General features: G+C 35.7%; 1 non-coding gene across 1 annotated transcript; it reads right to left on the bottom strand.

Annotated features, from left to right (window-relative positions):
• Positions 1-283: 283 nt before the first annotated feature.
• LOC113096935 (5S ribosomal RNA) lies at positions 284-402 on the bottom strand. Its single transcript, XR_003288741.1, has one exon. It is a non-coding gene; the product is annotated as a 5S ribosomal RNA (ribosomal RNA).
• Between the last annotated feature and the right edge of the window lie 7,081 nt (positions 403-7,483).

Below are 7,483 nucleotides of genomic sequence, written 5' to 3'. Positions count from 1 at the left end.
TGACAATCAAATTTGGGAAGCTCCGTCTCAAACTGAAGAGAGGGGTGTCATTTCCAAAAGAGCACGCGGCGCTCAAGAGTTTGTAATAGAGACAGAGAAAAGGCCCGTCTATCGCCTCCTGCAGGAGAAAGGAAGAATGACGAGGCTGAGCTGTCCTTTGTGACACCGTAAGCAGAAAGATGGCACAGAGAAAGAGAAAACAGACAAAAAAGAAGCAGCTAATCCGTATAAAAGTGTAAAGGAACTAGAATGATAGCTGAGCCTTGGCTGAAGGAAAAGCAAAAGCTTACAGCACCTGGTATTCCCAGGCGGTCTCCCATCCAAGTACTAACCAGGCCCGACCCTGCTTAGCTTCCGAGATCGGACGAGATCGGGCGTGCTCAGGGTGGTATGGCCGTAAGCGAGTACAACAGTCTAGAGCGACCTATTTAAAGAAGACACACAGGCAGGCCAAAGAGAAACAGATCCTTTTCCACTCAAAGTTTTTTCCAAGTCTTTTAAAAGTCTTCTCTCTTTTTTAATATGAGCTAAATTAAGGGAAAGAAATAAGTAACAATAAAAAATATGCATTTTAATGAATAAATACATTCACAAAAGATAAATGTCGCGCGGTGACGCGCTTTGTGTGGAAGTAATGGGGGCCTGTTTCTCAACTTTAACATCAGAAATGTCTTCTGGTTGAAATTGAATTAAATAAAAGTAAACAAATACTGCGCTTACTTTAAATTGAATGTAATTTGGGGGGAATTTGGTCATTTTAAAACAGAAATTTCAAACCTGGTTAAATTAAATTAAACCAAAATGTTTAAAATAATTAATATCAATAAATACAATCAATATTGCGTTGAGGCACTTTGAGTGGAAGTAAATGTCATCTGGTTAAAATAAAACCAAAACAATTAAAATAAAATAAAATAAAATATTGTGGTGATGCACTTTGAGTGCAGGTAATTTAGGGTGAATTTAGTGATTTTAAAACAGAAATTTCAAACCTGGTTAAATTAAATTAAACCAAAATGTTTAAATTAATTAATAAAATTAATAGCAATAAATACAATCAATACTGCGTTGAGGCACTTTGAGTGGAAGTAAATGTCATCTGGTTAAAATAAAACCAAATCTATTGAAATAAAATAAAATAAAATAATATAAAATTAAATAAAATATTGTGGTGATGCACTTTGAGTGCAGGTAATTTGGGGTGAATTTAGTGATTTTAAAACAGAAATTTCAAACCTGGTTAAATTAAATTAAACCAAAATGTTTAAATTAATTAATAAAATTAATAGCAATAAATACAATCAATACTGCGTTGAGGCACTTTGAGTGGAAGTAAATGTCATCTGGTTAAAATAAAACCAAATCTATTGAAATAAAATAAAATAAAATAATATAAAATTAAATAAAATATTGTGGTGATGCACTTTGAGTGCAGGTAATTTGGGGATGAATTTAGTGATTTTAAAACAGGAATTTCAAGCCTGGTTAAATTAAATTAAACCAAAATGTTTAAATTAATTAATAAAATTAATAGCAATAAATACAATCAATATTGCGTTGAGGCACTTTGAGTGGAAGTAAATGTCATCTTGTTAAAATAAAACCAAACCTATTAAAATAAAATAAAATAAAATATTGTGGTGATGCACTTTGAGTGCAGGTAATTTGGGGTGAATTTAGTGATTTTAAAAACAGAAAGGGCATGCCTATATTTTCCTACAATGAAACAATATTTGCTGATGAGTTTAATGAATTTTTTTTTTTTTTTTTTTTTTTTTTTTTAGATGATAAAAAACTCTTGTCCTGTTCCAAGTAATGAAAAAGTACCAAAAAAGCTGAAATATGTCATTTGTTTAATTGCAAATAATTTGATCCCACACCAACATCAGTGAAAAAATGAACATGAGAATGTGTTTTTTGTTAATTTATTTGAAAATGAACTTTAAATCTAAGAGGGTGCATCTCCTGTGTAGTTTACCACTAAGGGGTTCGGATGACAATCAAATTTGGGAAGCTCCGTCTCAAACTGAAGAGAGGGGTGTCATTTCCAAAAGAGCACGCGGCGCTCAAGAGTTTGTAATAGAGACAGAGAAAAGGGCCGTCTATCGCCTCCTGCAGGAGAAAGGAAGAATGACGAGGCTGAGCTGTCCTTTGTGACACCGTAAGCAGAAAGATGGCACAGAGAAAGAGAAAACAGACAAAAAAGAAGCAGCTAATCCGTATAAAAGTGTAAAGGAACTAGAATGATAGCTGAGCCTTGGCTGAAGGAAAAGCAAAAGCTTACAGCACCTGGTATTCCCAGGCGGTCTCCCATCCAAGTACTAACCAGGCCCGACCCTGCTTAGCTTCCGAGATCGGACGAGATCGGGCGTGCTTTTTTTTTTTTTTTTTTTTTTTTTTTTTTTTTTATTTATATTTACATTCATATACAAGCATACATTCAATTATGCACTTTTGTCAACCTTCACATATTTATCAGACCTCACCTCTCTTTTCTAAATTCAATTCTAATCCATTCAATGTCTTTTTAATAAATGGATTATCTTTCCCTATCAACTTATCAAGTATCTGCATCTTCCCCTCACTCTTAAAGTATTCCTCTAATGTCTTTATATAATCTTCCAATTTCCTTTTAAAACTAGACCACAAATCCAACTTCTTCTTTTCCTTTCTTGCAAAATTCCTTCTCTGCCATATTATAAACCTCCCAACAGTCAAGAATATATTTATCACATTCCGTTTTTCACAGTCTATGTTAACTCCAAATAAGAACATACAACTCCAGATTTGTTCATTCTCAATTTCATCCCCTTTATCCCCCAACAATTCTTTTACCAAATTTTTCATTTTCAGTTTAAAAGCTTGTAACTCCGTACATGACAAAAATATATGCAAAATTCCTTCCTCTTTTATCAAACACACTTTACACATGGCATTTTCGGTTAATCCCATTTTGTACAACTTTAGCTCTGAAAATATTATGTTATGTCTTATACAAAACTCTAAGTTTTCCATTCTCGCATCCATGTACCATTTTCCCAGATTTTTCCATAACATCCTCTTATCAAAATCGTTAAACACTTTTTCCCAAAATTTAACAGCCACCGGCTCTTTAAATACTAAACTCCTGAAAAACACATAAAACTCTTTCACTGAACTTTGATTAAAAGAGATTTCTTCTCCCTTCTCTTTCATAAATACCTTCATCTTGTCCCCTTCATTTCCATTTCCTCCCTCAATCATCCTTGTCCATTGTCCAGGGATTGCTTCCTTTACCTGTTCATATTGCTTTTCCAAAATTTTCACATTTACATCATCCTCCACCTCTCTCACCTCATCCACAATTGCTTGGAATGGAAAGAATCCTTCTTTTACTTCGTATAAAACATCTTTCACTCTCTTGAACCCAGCTTTAATCCACTGTTTAAAATACAGTTCTTTTCCTTTATATAAAACATTATCATTTAAGAACAAAGGTTGATTTAGCATTTCTTCTCTTCTTCTAGGCTTTATGCCCACATTTATTTTAAATTCTCCCCATGCTTCCAATACTTCTATATAAAATTCTGGAATTCCGAAAATCATATTTTGCTTCAATTTCATCCATAAAATATCTGCTCCAATATTCATATTTCCACATTTGTTTAAAAACAAATTCATTAACTCTGGCCATTGTGCCTGATTTTCTTCACTCAAAAATTTTCTCACTATCTTAACTCTAAAACTCTTTTTCTTTAATTCTGGATCCTGCAAACCCAACCCTCCATCTTTCACATCTCCTATTATTGTCTCGTACGCTACCTTTGATGGTTTTGAATCCCATAGAAATTTCAAAACAGCCGCTTTTATTCTTTTACTTATCCACCTTGGCATCGGTGTAACACTCAACACATACCACATTTTCGATAGCATTAAGGCATTCAGTACTAACACCTTCCCCCTCAATGTTAGTTCCCTCATTTTCCAGAAATTTAAAACTCTCTCCATCCTTCCAATCACATCATCCCACATCATATCCCTCATTTCTCGTTCATTTTTCCCTATCCTGATTCCTAACACCTTTAAGCCTTCTTCTTCTTTAAAAGGAAATAGGCTTTGAATGTTCTCCCCATCACCAATATTCATATAAACTGTTTTCTGTACGTTAATTTTGGCCCCAGATCCTTTGCAGTACCTTTGCAATATTTCCATTGCTTTTTTAACACTTTTGACATCCTTTACTATTAGTGTTGTGTCATCTGCGTATTGATATACTTTTTGTAGTTCTTCATTATCTCTTAAGACCACTCCTTTGATTTCCTTTTCCCCCATTATTGCTAGCCCCAGGGATTCTGCCACTAAACTATATAATTGGGCTGACAAAGGACAGCCTTGTCTTATAGACCTTGAGATACTGAAAGCTCCAGTTAAAAACCCATTACATTTTATTTGGCTTTTTGCCCCCTTGTATAAAATCCTCAACCATTTTATGAAATTTTGCCCAAAATCAAACTTTTCAAGAATTGCAAACAAGAATTCATGCTCGACTCTGTCGAAGGCTTTTTCTAAATCTAGACTTATAACATATCCCTTTTTCCTTCCCTCCACCATATAGCTCACTACATCTCTTATACTACACACTGTGTCTGTAATATCCCTTCCTTCGATAGCATATGCCTGGTTTGTTTCAATAATGTTTGGTAGAATTTTCTTCAAACGGTTTGCTAATATCTTTGCTAAAATTTTATAGTCTGTATTTAGCATGGTTATTGGCCTGTAGTTTTTCAAATCATTCTTATCCCCCCTCTTCTTAAAAATTAATTTAATTACCCCAATCCCCATTAAATGACTTGTTTCTTCCTTTTCAAATATCTCATCATATACTTCCTTTAAAATTGGTGTCAACACTTCCTTAAAATGTTTGTAGAACTCCCCTGACAGCCCATCTCTTCCAGGACTTTTTCCATTATTCAATTGCGTTATGGCGCATTCAATTTCTTCTTTTTTTATCCCCTCATCACTCATTTTTTTATTATCCATATCTAATTTTTTCTCAATTTTCCCAATCAAAAATTCTTTTTCTGTTTTTTCAATTTTTCCTTTGCTAAACAGCTTCTTATAAAATTCCGTTATTTCTTTTAAAACCTCTTCTGTTTCTTTTACCATCTCACCACTTTCTCTTTTGATCTCCTTAATCATTCCTTCTCTCTGTCTACTTTTTTCAAGATTAAAGAAAAACTTTGTACATTTTTCCCCTTCTACTTCATATTTTGCCCTGCTTCTTATCACCTCCCCTCTAAAATGTCTTTCTTCTATTTCCTTAAGCTTTTTTTCTAATACTAAGATTCTTTCCACATTTTCCCCTCCCTCATTCAGAATATCTTTCAACTCCTTTCTTATTTTATTTTCTTCAAGATTCCTTACCCTCTTCATCATTTTACCAAAGTTTTTTGCATACTTCCCAATTCTATATTTAACATTATCCCACCATATTCGTTTATCTTCTTTGTACAATTGATCTTTCTGTTCTTCCTTTATTACTTCTTCTACTCCTTTTTTAAAACTAATTTCCTTTAAAAATTCCGTATTTAGAATCCATAACCCTGGCCCTCTCTTCATTCCACTCAAATCAATCCGCACCCATACAACTTTATGATCACTTAATGACGTTTTTTTATAATAAATATTATCCACCACATTCATAAAATCTTTTTTACATATTGCAAAATCTATTCTGCTTGCGCACATACATTTTTTAACCACTTGTTCTCTTGAGAATTCCCTGATACCTTCATTTCTTGCTCTCCATATATCCACTAAATCATTTTCTTCCATTATACTCTTCAGCTCTTTCCTCCCTCCATCTGATTTAAAGACCATTCCCTCTGCTAAATCCATCTTGCTAAAAGTCGTATTAAAATCTCCAATTATTACAAACCTCTTCCATTTTTCCATACTAGTCCTCAATTTCTTAAAGAAATCAACCTTTTCCTTTTCTACAACAGGAGCATGTACATTACATAAAATGACTTTTTCCCCTCCACCATCCTCTATTTCCACCGCCAGACATTTCCCCTCTTCATCATTATACACTTCTCGTACCTCTTCACACACCCCTTTTTTTATTAAGATTGCTACTCCTCTCCCTTTTCTTCCATCTCCATGATTGCATAAAACATCCCCTTTCCATTTCTTTTTGAACTCAGTCATTACATCATCCCTCCAATTTGTCTCTTGAATCATTAATACATTTGCCCTCTTACAAACTTCTTTCAGTCTTTCAAATTTCACTTGATCCAATAACCCACGAACATTAATGGTTGCAATGCTCAAAAACATACAAAAAAGAATCCACCTCTTCTTCCTCATTCCCCATCGTCCCCCTTCGCCGACAATGTCTCATACCTATTTTGGTCCCACTCCACTCCCTTTACTTCTGTATCCCCAGTTTCCATTATCATCACATGTCTTTTTTTGGCTTGCTCATGGTTTTGTTCTACCTTCAAAAGACGTCTTCTTGTTGTCCCCTTTTCCTCGACTTGCTTATTGACCTCCCCATGGTCTTCCTCCATCTCGTCCTGTTCCTCCTGGCTCTCCAAAGCTTCCTGTTCTTCTTCTTTCGCCACCAGATTCTTGCCCTCTTGTTCTTTTCTGCCTTCACTCCTCACTGTCCTTCCAGCTTGTTCCCCTTCATCTTGCTCCCTTTCTTCCATTTGCTTCTCCTCTTCCTCCTCTTCACTTTGTGTTTCCTCTGCTTCCATATTGTTTTCCTCGTCCTCCTCAGCCCCCATCCAGCACTCACATTTCACCAACACCTTCTTACAGTCGGGGCATCTCACCGCATCACACTCTCTGGCAAAGTGTCCCAGCTCGTCACAGTCTCGGCACCTAAACTCGGGACAGTCTTTCATTACATGCCCCGGACCCCTACATAGACGACAGATCTTAACCTGTCTGTCATGTATCACTCTGAAATACTGTGCCCCCTCTGCAGTTTCAAAACGTGTGCTATATGGGAGAGAGGTGACGTCACTAGGGAATTTAACCCTGACGTAGCGAGTCCCATCTGTGATGCTCATACCTGGATATAGTCTTCTTCTGATCTCCGATGTCGCAGAGACGCCCCACATATTCAGCTTACTTTTGATCTCTTCATCTGTTATGTAACATGGTAGATGCATAAAGGAGACGATACACTCTCTTGTGCTTAAACTTCTCACCTCACACTGGGTTCCTTTGACCATTAAACCTTCCTTTAGGCTTTCACAGCAACTCTCATTTTCCAAAGTTATTTCAAATTCCTTATTCAATCTTGGCCTCACAGCCAATACTTTTGTCACTCCTACCTTTGCAATCAAAGCGACTATCACATCTTCTGCTTTCCCCCCATCCACCTCTGCCACGTTTACAATCATTGTTGCCTCCTTTGCATACTCTTTTTCTCGCTCTTGCATATTCTTCTCCTCCCTTCTCCCTGATCCTCCACTTTGCACTCTCCGCTGCT

The sequence above is a fragment of the Carassius auratus genome, unplaced genomic scaffold (genome assembly GCF_003368295.1).
Source record: "Carassius auratus strain Wakin unplaced genomic scaffold, ASM336829v1 scaf_tig00216042, whole genome shotgun sequence".
NCBI classification, from domain to species: domain Eukaryota; kingdom Metazoa; phylum Chordata; class Actinopteri; order Cypriniformes; family Cyprinidae; genus Carassius; species Carassius auratus.
The sequence above is the reverse complement of the archived record's forward strand: the minus strand, read 5'-3'. Positions and strand labels throughout refer to the sequence as shown.